General features: G+C 40.0%; 1 protein-coding gene across 2 annotated transcripts in view; it reads left to right on the plus strand.

Annotated features, from left to right (window-relative positions):
- LDLRAD3 (low density lipoprotein receptor class A domain containing 3) overlaps window positions 1-15,943 on the plus strand; it is a 102,430-nt gene that overhangs the window by 61,468 nt on the left and 25,019 nt on the right. The gene's annotated exons all lie outside the window — the stretch shown is intronic.

The raw sequence follows: 15,943 nt of genomic DNA on the forward strand, positions 1-15,943 counted from the left end.
CTTTTTATTTGTAATATAGAGTCTATGCAAAAAGAAAAACCTGGAGTATGAGCAGGGGGGAAAGTGTGAAGGGTATGGTGCCATAAAGTGCTTTTAGCATCTCTGCTCAAGTTCAGATGTCAGAACAGGTAATGGCTATTAAGGGAGGTCACAACCTGGTGAGTGGAAGCACTGGGTTCAGAACTCCTGTTGATGTGTATACCCTATGATTAGTGTTTTCATTAGCATGGCTGAAGGCAGGGACACTTGGGAGTGCCTGTTCACATGTCCTGAGCACAGAGGCGGCAGCAGCTGGAGCTGCTTGATGCTCACTGCTACTGGTGTGGTAAATAACCTTGGGCAGTTTGGGTTGTGTGCCTCAGCTCTGTTTTGCATGGGAAAAATACCAAACTTTTAACTTTTGAAAGGTATGTAAAAGATTATTAAGTAATTTCAAGAAAATAAATATGATTAATCATTTCTGAATATTGTCAGTCACCTGCAGTGCACCAGTCAGTCACTGTGGGTTCTGATCATTGATGCTGTAGTACATCCTCTGAGGCTTCAAAGCAGAAGCTTTCAAAGCTTCATTTATTCTAACAGCATATACTGTGCACTACAGTAAATGCAGTGATTACTGAGTTCTTAAGTGGAAATAATTTTGAGGATCTGGTGGTTTTTTTAAGAGGTTAGGAAATGTGTTACACTGCACTAAAATCTGGAGATTCAAAACTAACTTGTTCCATTTGTTCAAGTATTTCTTTGTAGATTGTCATTTCCCTCTGCCTCCATGCTGAATAGCAAGCAAATACCAACCTTGATTTAGTGATGGCTGTCAGGAAAACACTTTTAGACTTTTTGAGGTGGTTTTTCCATGGCAAATTGTGTTTATGATTCTCTAGAGAAGACTAAGGACTGGGCTGCAGCACAAGTTCTAGATCTCAGGTTTTCTGAACTAAAACTTGAACTGTTCTGTCAGTCACCTTTGAAGTCCATGGTGGCTGGAGATTGGCTGACTGGTTTGTGAGGATGTGGTTTGGAGTTAGTTTGAGGGAAAGGGAATATTATGTGCAATTAAAATGGAAGCTCTGCAAGGTATCTTGTACTTATACTTGTAAGAAACCATAGTTATGGGAATACTGTACTGATGGTCCTTACAGTAAGTGGCCATCAAATTTAATTTTCTTTTTCCTACTCTAGAATTAGAAAACAATAAGTATGTGACTTCAGGAATGCGGTGCTGTGAGGGAAGTTGTGTCCTTGCTTAGAAACTGGTCAACTTGATCAACCACAGAAAGAGGGATGAGAAGACCATATGTTCCATTCAAAACAGAACAAATTCCAGGTTGATTTTCTTTGTTGCTTTTACTTGCTATTAAAGCTGAATTTGTCTGACCAGATTGAATCAGGTGTGTTGGGGATAGTTCAATAGAGATTCTTCAGAGATGGGCTCAGCCAGTAGGGTGGTTACAGCAGGAATGAGAGGATGGAAGCAGCTGTTGTGATAAAAGGTGAGCCCTGGTGGCAGTGAGCAGAGCTTACTGTGCAGATAATGGCTGCACATCACAGGTAGAGGCTTAAGCCATGCTCCTACCTTTTTTTTTTTTTTTTAATTGCATTTTATGAAAGAGTCAGTTGGCCATGGTCTTGTCAATTGCTATTGTGTGGGAGGCAGCTCATATAATTAAGACTGAGGTGATAGTAACCTGCTGTTCATATGCACACACAATCAGTTTTGTGATGAATTAGCTACCAAGGTTTACAATCCCGAGCCCAAATTCTTGCTTTTTTTCATTGAGTTTATAGCACAAATGTGATTGAGTCACTGAGTGTTTGTAGAAACCACTTGCTGGCCCCTCCCTTGTTTTCCAGACTACCTTTTGCACCTCTTGATATATAAATCCCAGTTGATGGTTAGTTGGCAGCCTTATGAGATCAGGTTCTAGTCATGACTGATAATTGCAAGAAAATATTCAGGGAGTGCCTTCCTGGCCAAGGTGGATGTAATTCAAGATCTGTGTGTGAAGGAGTGCTGGCTGGAAGTGCCTGAGGAAACGTGCAGACGTGGTGCTGTGAGCCCACATTTTGGAGACAGATCCCAGCAGATGCCTCTGCAAGCTGTATGGCCTGTCTGAAGTGGAAAAACACTGTGCAGTGAGTTAACCTTTGAATAATGAATTTCCCAGCAAGGTACCAGAATGCTTTTGATTTGTGTCTTTCTTACCTGTACATCAGTAATGTGGTCAATCTTTCCAGAAAGCCTGGTGTAAAAGCAGAGTAGAGGAAACATACAGAACCTGTTTCTCCTGTTTCCGTGTGCTCTCATTCATCATTTCACCCTCACCATATTCTCCACTTTCTTTTATTGGAAAAGCTGTTCAGGTAAAGAAATTAAGTCAAATGTGTGCTGCTCCTGCCTTTTTTTTCTTTTTTGCCTTTTTTCCTGCAAGACATCTACAGCTTTTCCTCACGTGTCTCTGTTTGTTTCCTTTGGGGGTTTTTTATCTTCAGATTTTGCATCTTGCTCTTTTGTCACAATTGTTTTAGGCTTTTCTGGACATGTCAGACAAGGAGAACTCTACACTAAGCCATATCCAGACTTCACTCTTACCTCTAGTTAAAACATCACAAAGTTTTGTTGCCAGGTCAATCTCTCCTACACAATCATTGTTTTCCTATTGAAGTGTCACCTTGGAGGAGTAGGAGATCGTCTAGGCTTAAAACATAAGTAAATATAATAAAACCCCCAAAACCCACAGGCAGGAGGAATCACACATCTCTCTGAGAAGACTGGGTATATGTTCCTTTCTGTTCCATCTCTGGACCACATCTCCCCAATGTGATTGCCAGACAGTGGCTCTCTACAAGAACATTGCCAGCTGCCATTTCATACCAGTCTCTTCTTTCAGCAGAGATTTAATGTAAGTTTAGTGGTGTCTGCAGTTCACAATCAGGTAAGAAAGGAGCTTCTTTCTGCTCTGGTTGTGCTATAGCTGTTGGAGCAGGAATTTTCTTTCTGCCTTTTTTACCATATTGTTTGTATTGCTTATATTTTATGGCCATGATTTATAGCATATGTCAAGAGTTTCTCTGATGCTGCTAGCAGTTCCCTGCCTGTGGTTTGCTAGGTGGGGGCAGTGTCCTGATGCTTTTGACATTAGGTGTGTTTGTTGGCTGCAGTACCTTCCCATTGGATGCCAAAACTGAGCCCTTGCAGTGGAAGGAGGTGGTGGGGGGAGTGTCTTGAAAGAAGTTACTGCATTAAACATCTGCTAGAGGAGGAAGTTTGCATAAGAATTGGGTTAATAGCCCACTTCTGGAGTGTAAGTTGGGGGCAAGCCTTTGGCCAGCCCCAGCCATGTGCAGCACACAGCAACAAATGTGGCTTTGCAGAGGTTGGGATGCAGAGCAGGAGCTGTTGCTTGCTCATACATTAAAAGGGAGGAGGGGAGGAAGCCTCTGCAGCTGGGTTGAGTGCAGGCTGCTGCCAGAAGTTGGCTAGAGGCATTCCTCACTGCTATGAGTTCTGAGAGTGATGCTGCAGAGAAAAATCTCTCCTGGCTTTTTTCAGCCACAAGTCTTTGTGATGTGTAACAGGGTGGAGTTCTCTGCTGTGCTTTTCCCCAAGTTTTTCAGTTGTGGGAGATGGAGGAGGGAAAACAACTGACCAGACTTCTTCAGTTTGTTCCTTTCCAGGGGCTGCAGGACTGCCTCTCCAAAACCATTACTTTATTCTTATGGCAGTTGTCTCTGGAATTGCAATCACATCATATTCTTTCTCTTCTCCTGATAGTTAGGACAGGCTTCTTTAGCTTTTTCCTTTTTCCTTCTTTCTGGTTTGTTTTTTTTTTTTTTTTTTCCCCATACCCTTTTCCCTTCTACTTTTACTATGCAGTGAAAAAGCCAAGGAAGTGAAGAGGGTGCTGCACACCTCTGCCCTTTTCACATTGAGAAAGGAATGTGTCTCTTACGTGTGCTATGGCTCTATCCCAACAAGAAAGCCTAAAATTCTGAAGTGGATTTTTTTCCAAAACATATGTTTAGATGCACAAGTAAGGTGAACTTCAAGTAAGTTCTGTACTCTTAGGCAAAAAAGATCACCCATTTTATATAATGTCTATGTGGGTTTTCTTTAAAGCAGGTAAATAATGAGGCACCAAAGATAACTTAATACAAGCAAAGCTTCTGCCTGCTTGAAAGAATGCTGACTGGAGCAGACACCACAGAGTCCTTATTTCCACTTATTTCCTTGTTAGATGCTTCAAAAAGGATCACCATAGCTTGTCAATTCAGTTTGCCCTGTCCTGTACCACTCTGCTATGCTTTGTTCAGTCTAAGTTTCAAGGCCTCAGGCTGTGAGGATTTAATTTCTCTTTCTGGGGGATTATTGTAACTGCAGCTCTCTCAGTTTTTCCTGTTCTACCTTCACCTCTGCTCTAAAGCCAAGGAAAACTCAAGTGTTACATAGCCTATGTGGTTTCAGGGCCACTACAAGCCTGTAGTGCAGAATAACTTTTACCTTTCCTTTGTCTTTTGCCTCAAGAACAAACTCTCTAGATGTTTTGGTTTCCTGAATAGGATAATGAATTTATCTCAGTTGTTTTGGGTGAAAACCGATGATGAGATAAGTGAGGTTTGCCCTACACTGAGCTGCTTCCCCTCTTTCTGTGAACTGTACATTAAATGTCCTTCCTGCTTTTAATAAGCACTCCATCCCAGCTGAATTTTTTTATTAAGGTCTCATGGACCAGTTCTTGCTGAGTCTTGCTAAATAACTCTTGAAGGAAGATTCTCATTATCCAGAGGTAGGATCATGTAGCGCTGAGCTTGTCTTTTAGCTTGTTACTTTTCCAGTGGTAAGATCAGCTGCATTTAGGCCCATTTTGTCATTAGGAAGTTATTGAATTGCTGCCCTGTGGCTTCATCTTTAAACATTGACCTTTTTGCTGATGTTTTGTGCGTAGTTCAGCCTGGCCTGATCTCATTCTGTCCTCTGCATTCTATCTATTACAAGGATTTTTTCCTGCAAGTCTCATATGTTTGCATAGGTGCTTCATTTCAGAGGAGTACAGGAGGAATACAGATGTTATGACTTCATTTTTTAATATTTATTATACTGTTTGGGCTTTTTTGATCTCTAGAACTCAAAACAATGATCAAACAAGGATTCTCTTTCATTTTTCTTGGCACTAGTTTCTCTCTTCATGGATGGAAGTGATGGAGGTTGATTTTCAGAGTCAGTGACTGGTAAATCACATGAATCCATCCTCAGTCCAGCTGAATTTATTACCTGTTTATGTTTTTGATGGATCACAATTTTTAAGCCTTACTTTTGCCCTACACAGTTTACATTTAGTGTTCCAGACTGAAAGTGTATCTTGTGAGCCTAGGGGTAAATGCTTTGGTGTTTCCTCCTCCTTATTTAGCTTGTTCCTTGGGCTAGATCCAGTTCCAGCCTGGCCCAGGGAATGCCAGGGCTCATTGCAGGAGGGAGGGAGCTCTGCCTGGTGTCCAGCTGCTGTGGGTAAAGGTAGCTCTGCTGCAGCCTCAGCAAGTGCTCAATGACATCTGTTTTCTTAGGCACTTTCAAGCTGCGTGGAAATGATTTCAGGCAGCAGAAAAGCATTCATACTACCCAAGCATTGCATGAAAACAGATCTGGTTAGGAGACATTCCATGGCAGGGTAGAAGGAGAAGAGGAAGAAAATAATAGAAACTGTCTATTCTAACTGAGGGAATTCAGTGAGGTAGAAAGGGAGATCTCCTTGGCCATAATAGTGAAGTCTATGAGTCCTACTTTTCCTTTCTTCCACCCCACCAGTCTCTCTTAAAATTTCCAGTAGTTGCTACTGCTTGTTAGAAGGTGTTTTCCTTCTGTCATTCCTTGCTCCATCTCACATTGATTCACTGGCAGTGCTGTATCAGCCTGTCTCACCACTGCTGGTTAAAATCCTTACCTTTGTCCTTCAGACAGTGGTCTTCATTTGCTGAGACAGAGGTGCTCTGCTGAAATGAGGGAGTGTTTTACCCAGTGCAGAACATGAAAAGGAGTGGTTATTGCTTGTGATGGTTATTCTGTTGGCACTCTATTCTCTTTTTGACTGGAGAAAATTCTCTGGAGTCCCCCACACCAGCTTATTTGGCATTTTCTGGTGAATCTGAAAGGGGGTGCTGACTGTTGCACAGTGTCTTACAGTGACATGAGAAGCTCTAGGTTTTTCTGCTGGGCCTTATGGGCTTGGCAGTTTGGTGTCACCCTTCCCCTGGGCAGTTTTCCACTTCTGGTGGTAAATGGTGTGTGGTATGGCTGCTGTTTGGCTGATGTGGTTTTTGTTGGTGGAGAGGTGGTAGTGGGAAAGATGCAAAAGCAGATGTGAGAGACAAGGTCCTTTACCACTATGCAGTCTAAAAAAGAAGAGGGAGAGGTCTGTTATCTGGCAGTAAAATTTGAGTGGGAGCATTTTCAGAAGAGATTGTCAACCTGTCTTTTCCCTCTTGATTTCATGCAGCACCTTAGCCATCTGTTCTGTCAGCCCTGGAGAAAGCTGCTGCTTTCTCTAGTTTCACTTGCTTAACCAAGGTTGTGAACGTTCATTCCTTGCAAGGACAAATCTCCTGCCTGTTGTCATTTAAAAGCATTTACTATTATGAATTATGATGCCAGCTATGTTCTGCCCGAGTGGGCTTTAAATGAAGCACAGGTTTGGTTCATCCAGGTGCAGCTGTAACTGCAGCAGGAGTGCTTAGTGTTGGTGTAGTTCTCATTCCTACAGGAGAGAGGGAATCTCCCACTCTACAGACTCACCAGCATTTCTTACAACTTACCACTGCATCCTCAAAATGCTTCCAATGCTTCCAAAAGCTTAGGCTTTTCAGTCTGTCTTCTGTTAGGTACATCCTACTGTCAGTTTTTCCTTGCAAACTACCAGTAGCTGAATTCATCACAAGAACTTGCTCAGAAGAGACATGTTCAGAGAAATCCAGAAGTGGGAGTCCTGAGAGCTTGCACAGAAGAACTGCTTTGCTCTCGTTGAAAACTTTGTGCTGTGGTAGTTCTGGGGTTTGATGGGTTTATTTTTTTGCTTTCCAGAGGGATTGCATTGAGGGTGATATGGCACGGACTAAGGGAGTCCTGTGGAAAATGCCAACAAACTGCAAAAAATGTATTGGCACTTTAAATACAGGACTATATTTCAGCAAGGATCTTGTGCTTCCACCTGAGACAAAGCCTGGAATATTATGACTTTTAGCATGGTAGCATGGCAGCATTCCTGATAAAAGTGAGCATTCAACTTGCTGAATTCCTGTTTCTACTGTTGGCAGTAGTTTTTTGATTCCCTTTCTTCCTGTCTTGTACTGTCACAGGCATCTCAGGAAACTCATTTACCCTAATCCTGTGTTTGACTCATGAGACCCAATGAGCTAATAGCTTGAGAATAAATTGCTGTAGCAATTGCATTCATAAATATCATGAAAAGCCTCCTTAAAGTGGTGTTTGATTACTTGAGACAAAGCTTTCAAAACATTAAAACAGTTTAAAATAATCACTTGGCTAAAGCAATAACATTCTGTGGATGCATTTCATTTTTCACAGTCCTCTATTTATTTCCTTTTTCAGAAAATGGACAAGAAGCCTGTATTAAAAAGTGATTAAATCTGCAATCCAAGCAAGACACAGAAAATTCAAAATTTAATGCTAATGTAATTTTTTCATTTTGCAGATGATTGTTGCCCACTCACATGCACACAACTATGCACATCATTAACATTGACAAAGAGCTGACTGTTAACTTTGAGATTCTTGGTTTCCAGGAGTTTATTTCACAATCTTATTATGTAAATGTGGTTTTGTTAACTTGTGCAGTTGCCAGGAGAATTAGTGTCTGTCTATAGAGCTGCATGAGATGCATCTGCAAAAGCTGGGTAGGACTATCTGTACTGTTGAAAAAGTGTTAGGTTACTTCGATTTATAACTGATCTTTAAAAGTTTAAAGCATCCTGACAGTATAAAGCAAACAAATCTAACAGTGTGATGGCAGTGTTTGCCAAATGAGACAGTGTCCTGCATGGCATTCTGTGCATCCCACTAAGGCTTGGGGGTTTACTGCTACATAATTGTTGGCTTTCTCTAAGACAAGGGGTGTGTTGTGAGGCTGTGTGAAAATACATAGAACAAAAACTTCTGGCTATTTGGTTCAAAAAAATTAGTGTTGGGTTCCTAATTTTTTCTAGTACTATACAGGAAATGTTTGTTGGGGGAGTGATGTTTGACAAAGCCTTATTCCTGTTACCTCTGGAGACCTGATGTATTTATTCTTGATTGTATGTCTGATCCAATATGAGGGGAATGAAAATATCTCATGAAACATCCTACTGTTTGTAACTTTCCTGGCTGGAAGGCAGCTCTGGGAGTTCTCATGTTAGGTAGTTCACCTACCACAAAAGTAGAGTTGGAAGGTTCCTTAGAGTCTAGTAGTGGGTGGTAGTTATGTATAGGCAGGAGCTGGTAGGGACAGGTGATGTGCATAGGAGGATTTATTTATACTGGGAGAGTAGCGTTCTTCTGAGAAGCTACCATGTGTGGTACATGGTGCCAAAATTACTTTTTGTGAGTGCTGTCAAATGCTATTGGAAATAGCATTCACAAATTGTCCTATCCTTCTGTGAAAACAAATTCATTCTAGCTTTTCACAGTGGAGTGGGGGAATCTATCAGCAAGTGGTTCAAGATCATACTTTAAGATACATAAGTTAACATGTCTTTAACCTTAAAATGTTGTCAGTCCATGAATTCTGACTTTGAAGCTTGCAGTAGATGAAATTGAGATTGCTGTTCAGGATGAAAGTGGATGTCACCTGTTAAATAGAGACTTATATGTTTGGCAGAACCTTTCCTCCTTGGGTCTGTGTGATGCTGAGAACATGGAGAATGCAGCTACTTGCCACTACTAGACTTGTAGTTTGATTGTTGCACAATATTTAATAAATTATATATGTAGCTGGAGGTAAGGGTCTGTTTTTTACAATATGAAATCTGATCACTTTGATGTGGTTTTAAGCTTAGAGTGAAAAGTAGTAACTTGATAATTACTCAATATAACCTCTGCAGTGTCTTTACAGCAGAGTCTGTTTTGAACACTGCTCTTCATCATCACACCAGCGAGATAAATATTGCATTTTGTGTTGTCCTGGCATCCATGGCCAGATAGGGATGACGGCAAGGCTTCATTCTGAAGCAGTGAACCATCACAGGTTTGTCACACCCCAAGTGCTGTCTCGCTGTCAGGGGAGACTTGTGAGCTGCAGTGTGAGTGTTCAGTGGTAAGAACTGCCACCCTCTGCAACGGGCATGGTCTTGGCTTCCAGGGAGCAGCAGATCCAGAGCACCTCTGCTACTGCTGGGCTCATTTTCCATGATCTGGTTCATGCATATTCAACTCATCACTGTGGGCTTTAACAGTCAAAGATTTTGTTTTGCTCCTTGTCCAATGCAGAGATTGATTTGAAAGCTGAAATAATGTTGGAGTTCTTCCCATATTTTGCCCTAGATATTTTGCTGTGGATATTCCTGTTTCTTCACACTTTTATTACTTGAAAATAGGCCACTTCAGACATTTTCCTGTGTAAATTTGAGCTAGACCTTTCTCAAGATGAACCTTTAAAATTAGAAACTTCACACTTGAATGTCACACTTGTGTATAATTTCCTGTGTTGATAACTACATGGCCTCTGTCATGGATGAATGGAATGTCTTGTGCTGTTACTAAGTAAGTTTGTGCCTGTTTCAAGAGATCCTGTGCTTCTGTGGCACAGATAAAGAAGTCAGCTCTAGGCTGTATTGTGGCTGAGCTTTTCTGGTGTGTTACAGTCACTCTACAGGGATTGTCAGCCTTTCATATAATTGTGTCATGCCAAGGTTATGCTAGTTATAGTTTAGTTTCTGTTTTGCTATTATTGGTATTGTGTAAGTGCTGAGGTTTCGTGTTTAAAAGTTTTAGAGCAAAGGGAAGATCATTTTTCTCTGGGCTACACATAGAAAGCTCTGGAATAACATGTTTGATTTTCTATCAGAATAAGTTACCATAGCCTCTGTCACTCCAGTGGGTAATGTTTTCCCTTCTGGCTCACATTACTATAATTAAATGCATTCAGAGCATTCTGTTTCTGTCTATTAACATGTAATCATGTGATTGATTCTTGAATGCCAAGTAGATATTTTTTCCAAAGGAAATATTTATTTACATGGGTTTTCAGATCAGCTATGTAAATCAAGTGCTTATGAGTGGCATTTTGATGTGCAGCTTGAACACTGGTATTTCCAGCTTCTCTCCTCTCCACTTCTCCCTATTTAGCTCCACAGCTTTCTGCTACTTTAATTGTTAGTTCCCTCACTACCATGCTTAGTCAGATGTTCAAAGCACTGGTTATTTAACTTGCCAAGAGAAGATGTTACTCTATCCTGTGGATTTTTTTTTTATTGATCAGGATTTAGAGAGTCTGACTTGCCTTTCTGAACAGATCACTTGTGTCAAGGAAAGCTGCTGACAAAGGATATTTTTACACATTGTTAATGATCCAGAGAATGTACTGTCAAATATTTTCTTTTCAGTCTATTTTATTTCTTTGGCATCTCATCAGGTTAACATTAAGCTTTTTGTGTTTGCATCCTTCCGTACTATAAATTCATTGCCTTCTTTGTTATAACTGTCTATGCAAACCATGTGACTCTGTTTCTCTGCCCTCTATTTCTTTTGTTCCCTGATCCATGGGAATAATATTGCCCTGGAACTATAGCAGAATTTCTAAAAGTAGCCAATAACTGTAAAATTGAACAAACCTAAAGCACTCACAGAAACAAACACTGTTTTTCAACCCCAAAGAATTAAAATGTATGCCCATGGATAAGGCATTGATGATCAATACTGTCTTCCTTCAAACTGCATTGTGCCAGAGGATGGGATTGGTACGAGACCATGATTCCAGAATTGTTAATCCTGGGAATGTGTGCTGTTGTGTCAGTCAGAGGTACAGATTTGGCCACTATTTCTGTTGTTAACCACAGCATTGAGTTTAGGTCAGCTGAAGAAAGACTGATGATGATGCCTATGCAGCATAATGTTTTCAGACACAGGCACTTGTTTTTAAGAAATTTCTTAACCCAAAGTAGCATTTTGCATTATGGCCCAGGTATTTTTGATTTCAGACTGCAGACTTGTGCTGGGGATGCAGTGGCTCAGCAGAATGTCTCTAATCTAGGAAAGGTATTGGAGCCCCATCTGTGAGCAGATACTGCATGCCTCATTTACTGCCATCCTGTGCTGAACAGACTTCACCTGAAAGCAGGAGCTGTCTTAATCCTCAGAGATGTAAAGAAGGATGTTTTAACGTCATTTCTCTACCCTGAATCTTCCAGTGCATTATGGCTTCAGAATTTATTGTTGTTTGTACTCCAGACCAATTGCAGAGTAAATGAGAACGTCCCAGCTGCTTGTGCTGGCATAGGCATTGCTGCATTGACAGACTCAGGAGCATTGCTGATAAATCTTATTATCTTAATCTGCTGTTTTATTGATATTATAATGATGCTAATGATCCCTCTGTAACAGAGCATATTCCTAGGGAAGAAGGGCTTTCTAGGTGTATTTGTGGAGCTTTTTGAATGCATCCTCCAGAGAAGGAAGAGAGCTGCTGGAAGGAGTCTGACATTTGTAATGACAATGTAATTCAGGGTGCTTACTTGACGAATACATGGAGGCATTCCTTGCTCTTGATCCTTCTCAGTGTTACCAAGAAGATCTGCACTGTTGGTAATTGGTTTTGCAAATCAAGGAAGATATAGTTTTTATTTTTAAAAATACTTTCCTTCTATTTCTGCTCTACTTTTAGCTAGAGGAGAAATATAGGCATGATCTGTCTCAAGGCTTCCTGGCACACTGTAGTCATCACCAGAGATCTTAAAGATGAAACAAGGCATCCTTGACACTTGGGCCATCTAATCAAAGAATTGAGAGGTTGAATTTAGTTCCTTGATCATCTGGGATCCTACGATCAGCAGGTTTGTCGCAATAATTTTTTCCCCAAATTTTTAAGATAGCAGTGGCACTTCCTTTATCTTCAAAGAGTATAGTTAGTGATTTATATAAACTATTTGTTGATTGCTTACTTAATCATAGAATCCTACACCAGTTTGGGTTGGGACTTTAAAGATCATCTAGTTTCAAGCTCTCTGCCAGGGGCAGGGACACTTTCCACTAGAGCAGTTTGCTCAGAGCCACATCCAACCTGGCCTTGGACAGGATGGGGCATCCATGACTTCTCTGGACAACCTCTTCCAGTGTCTCACATCCCTCACCATAAAGAGTTTCTTCCTAAAGCATAATCTGAATGTGCTCCCAGTTTAGATCTTCCCCCTTTATCCTGCCCTTGTAAAAAGACATTAAAAAAGCAGCAGCCATTAGTGTTTTGTCTTTAATATCCAGCAGGATATTAACATACTGTCACAAGTTCACTTGAAAACAGTTCAGGAAGAAGTTGGGAATCCATTTCTCCTTTGGACATGCCTTGGAAAGGTTAGAAGTTAATTCATGCAGTTCCCCAGGGCACCTACAACAAGATGTTTTGGAATAGGGTGATCTTGAATGGATCCTGCTGTATGTTTGCAGTTCAACTCAAATAATATTTCTCCTAGTAGATTATTTCACTCCTAGCAATGTGGAGTTTCCCACAAAAGCTTTTAATACTTTGTTCTGCTGGCTGCCAGCAGAACTGCTGTCTGACCTCTGCATGGGTGAAATGGGCATTTTTCAGTTTGTGGAAAACACTTGTATCAATCAGGAAGTTGAAGTGCAACAGAAAAAATGTAGTTCCCCTTCTGATCAATACAGTTTGATTGTAGGCTTTAGCCTTTGTTTTTTAGTGTGACTCTGTTATGCCTTGTTAATCCTCTTGAGCAGCAAGAAGAATTTGGTACTGGAGATCCATTTCACCTCAGAATTCGTGTAAGATAACACTTCATAATTATATAAAAAAATTATGTGGTAACAATGAGCTATTCACAAAATAATACATTATGATTTCAAAATACACTGGCCTCTAAATCTCGCTATCAAATGCTTTTAATCTCTCTTCCTATTTTTGCATTTTCATTTGAAATTAGTCCCATAATTAAATAGAAGTATCAGAACATCAGAATATAATTAAGTCACTCTTTTGCTTTGTGTGTGCAAGTAAATAATGATGAATTGAAGTCGATAATTTGTCTCTTATTCTCTCTTTTGAGGTTTCTTGTTGGGTATTTTTTGCTTACACAGGTAATTTTTGTCTCTCGAGAAGATAAAAGGCTTGTGGATAGCCTTTTTGTAGTCTTGACATATAATTTTAATGACTAGGTATGTTATCCCTACTTTTGATTTTATGTAGGTTTCTTTTTCATTAAGCTTGGTGTGCATTAGAAAGTCAGATTTTAGTTCTTTGAAAGACTGTCCTTATTAATTAAATCCACTAATTATCAGGAAGAGATGAATACCTTATCACTAAAACAGTGCAATTAAAATGTTTCCAGAGCGTGCTTCCTCAAAAGATAAATTCATGCTCATTCACAGCTGCTCTTCTTGGAAATAGAGAAAGAGGAATTTTTGATGCAAGTCAGTGATGAAGGCCAAGACATGAAGTAAACATGAGAACAGAGAAGGCACTGAGACTCATTAGGTAAAATAACTTTTGTTCTATTGCACAGGTGGGGGAGAATTTTTGCTGTTACTAACCGCAGGAAGAAGCATCTGGTGCTCTACTGAGTCTTTTTACTTGGAAAGTAATTTCTTTGTTGGCATCTTCATAATGACCATGTTCATACAGTCTGTGTATATGGCAGCTTCTGTTCCCCTGAAGCTACAGCATCCCAGCCCTGTGGAGTTTGGGGGATGACACAAGTGCTGTGGAGGTACTAGGGAGAGGAGACTCATTGCTTCTTGATTTATTGACAACTCAAAGCTGGCACACTCCTGTGCCCCCTCAACTCGGCAGAGAACTGCTCTTGTTTGTTAATTGCTTATAATGGTATGTGAGAAGACACTGTTTTGTTTTGGCATCTTCAGATTACTTCTAAGGTTACTTCTAAGCCATTAAAACTTAAACCCATTTACCATTCTGAAGCCAAATCTGAATTTTATATGATTCTGTACACACTGAAAAGAATTAATATAAACCCCACATCACATAAAATATTATGTGGGTTATGCAGTTCATTGATGTGAATTCTGTGTTCAATGCTGCTCATTCAGCTGCTGCTGTTCAATTTTTGTGCATAGTTAAGTGAAACGGTGCTCAGGTTACCAAATTTAAAAGATATCATTAATTCATTCACAAATAAATGTGGTAGAAATACAGTGTCTACCACTTTAAATCATCACTTCACAGAAAAGGCCAGTCAAGCTGAAAATCCAGCAAACAGGGTCAGTATGTTGTGTGAGGCAAAAACATCATTCCCTTAAAGAGTATAAAGGCAGTGAGAAGGACAGAGGCTGGAACAGTTATTAACATTTATGGTGGTCAATGAGCAATAAAACAGTTTTCTGTTATTGCATTTCTTCATGGTGGTCACACTTCCAAACCAGTATGATGTATATATCGTATGTACAGCTCTGTTATACTGAGCTAAGCAAAAATTAGAGTAATGCAATAATCAGCTCTGAAGAGGAGATCTGATGCTGCTGGTGACAGTGGTTTTTCACTTAGCTATCTGGGTGCTGAGGGATGCCATCTTAAGTTCCTCTGGGTTGTGTGGTCTCAGAATTGCCCTTTTGCTTGAAAATAAGGATATTATTACAAGTTTTGTGCCAAGACAAATGTTGGGACTTTTATAAATTAGATTTAGATTTTTTTTCACATCTGTAGGGGTGTCAGAGAAGGGAAGGAGAAAAATGGTCCAAGAAAAAATTTATTTAAGACTTCATGAATGCCAAATTTTGAGTAATTTTCTTTCTAAGTAGATCTGCAGTGCATGTCATTACCCACCCATTTTGTTGTAATGCAATTAAAAGAAATGCATACCCAATGCTTTAAGGGGAAATGGTCTAAGAGTTAAAAATGTGCTAAATGTTACCCTCTTGCAGTCACTCCTCTCATGGGCCAGGTGAAATTTATAAATAGTATAGAGAAGACCTGATTGACTATTTTTCTTGTCTTTCAAAATGAAGTATTAATCATTTAATGATAGAAACAGCTGTTGGCCATAAATGAAGTCCAGTGATGAAGGAAAATGAAGCTGTGTAGTTTTATGTATATGAAGACATGCCTAACAGTATATTGCTATCGACATGGAAATTTTTACTCAGCCATACATTTATGTACACCTCAGATATTCAGCTGACAGCTCTTGGATCACTTGTGCTCAGCAGGAGGGGAGGAGTCTGTGTCCCTACCATTGTCTAGGTAGATTTCTACCAGACATACATGTTCTCATCCACATGTCCTACCTGGAAGCTGTTGGCTAACCTGTGGTCCATAGGATTGGTTTGTCACTCAGATGAAGCTGTCTTACTTCAGCAGTGCAGCATGTTAAAAAGTTTACATTTGCGTCACTGCGAACAATGAAATGTCTCTGTCATTTTGAGCCTCAGCAAGTGCTTGGAAGTACCACACTAATATTGGAGCATGAAACTGTTACCAAGTACTGATTGAATTTTTTGTGAGTGCTTGACAGCCAGTCTTGAAATTTTGTTGGTGATGTTGTTTAAAAAAAAATAAATTAAAAGAATGGCTTTGTAGCTGTTACCGAGAGCAATTCTGCAAGACTAGATGCTGTGGGGGAATCAATATTGAGATTGTCAAAATGTTAAGGACCTGATCTGAGTATAACATACTCTTTTAAATTAGTAGTAAGTCATCTGGTATTGTAGTAATTAATCTGGTGTAAATGAGATTAAAATCAATATCAGATTAGTGGCTAATGGGACACCACTCATTGG

Source organism: Oenanthe melanoleuca, chromosome 5 (assembly GCF_029582105.1).
Source record: "Oenanthe melanoleuca isolate GR-GAL-2019-014 chromosome 5, OMel1.0, whole genome shotgun sequence".
NCBI lineage: Eukaryota > Metazoa > Chordata > Aves > Passeriformes > Muscicapidae > Oenanthe > Oenanthe melanoleuca.